Source organism: Sebastes umbrosus, chromosome 13 (assembly GCF_015220745.1).
Source record: "Sebastes umbrosus isolate fSebUmb1 chromosome 13, fSebUmb1.pri, whole genome shotgun sequence".
Classification (NCBI taxonomy): Eukaryota; Metazoa; Chordata; class Actinopteri; order Perciformes; family Sebastidae; genus Sebastes; species Sebastes umbrosus.
Window position 1 is genome coordinate 31,398,766 of NC_051281.1, and position 1,350 is coordinate 31,400,115.

Genomic DNA, 1,350 nt, shown 5'->3' on the forward strand with positions numbered 1-1,350 from the left:
CACCACTTAGCTTCACTACAGATGTTCATGTCGCTGTGAAAATATCCGTGTGTTGGAATGATCAGATGAGATGAAGATGAAAAATGAGAAGAGTCTTCTGTGTTTTTCCACCAAAAAAACTAGGCTGTCCAAGCCCCCAGGAAGAATACTGGGCTGAGAAGCAAATATTCGTAGTGGCCAAACGGTGGTACTACAACGTGTCCATCACATGATGCCATTGGGCCCCAAAAGACTTTTCCCTATAGACTTATTTTGGGAAAGAGATGTCTGTAACTTGGCGGATACGTTTTTTTTTTAGGTAAATCAACTTGAATAGCCCTTATTTAAATCATCAGGTCCTAAAAGTTGTAAAATGCACTAATAGCTGTATCCAGAGTTATTTCCCTTCCTCCGTTAATGTGAATGAGACCCAGACCGAGGCTGGAGTGAGGCCTGGGAGCCGAGGTTAAAGGAAATGCTACTGCGCCTGCTCTATGGGCCCAATGGATGAGGAAGATCGCTGGATGATCCAGGTACTTTATCACTCGGTAGTTTGGCTTGAGGCACTGAGCAACTTTCATAGGAATGAACGGGAGTCCTCCTCCAACGCTGTATCCAGTTCTCTTTATACATCCATGGGTGTGTCTGGGCCTTTAGGCTTTTCACATGTAATTTATACACCACAGGGTTAACGTTGTGAAACAGCGTTTTGCATATCATTTAACGCCATGTCGTTACTGTGAAATGGTTGCGGTTATGTTTAGGCAACAAAACTACCGTAATGGCCGCAATTAGGTTTAGGCAAAAGAACCACTTAGTTGGGTTTAGGAAAAACATCATGGTTGGGCTTTAAATAACTACATAATAACCCATCCACGTCTTTCTCACTTGTTATTTCACGTCACTAGCTCTGAGTGTAGCATATTCACGTGGATGCCTTTGCATTGCAGTCAGTACAGACTACATGGAGTACACATGACACGCCAAGAGCAGCAAAGGTGACTTACAAATTACCGTGTCATTTGGTGCCATTTGGTGAGTCCGGGCTGTTTTTTTAATGTGGTTTGGATCTGAGGAGAACTGTGGACTCTGCCAACATACTTTATTGCTGTTCTCAGGTGTGTCTTTTCTGTGTGTGCATATGAGTAGTTGCAGAAAACCTAATCTCAGTTTAAAGGTGTGAATACTTTGTATTGATTTTAGATGGGATGGTGGCTGACCAAGCCTTTTACCATATCATGCAGAATCCAATAAAAGTCAGGTGTGGGCTTGAATGCGTTCCATAGTCTGTGGTGTTCAAATAGATTCTTGTCATAGTAAACACACATGCTTTTCCCCCTTAATGAACATGCACACACTGACACATTGGCC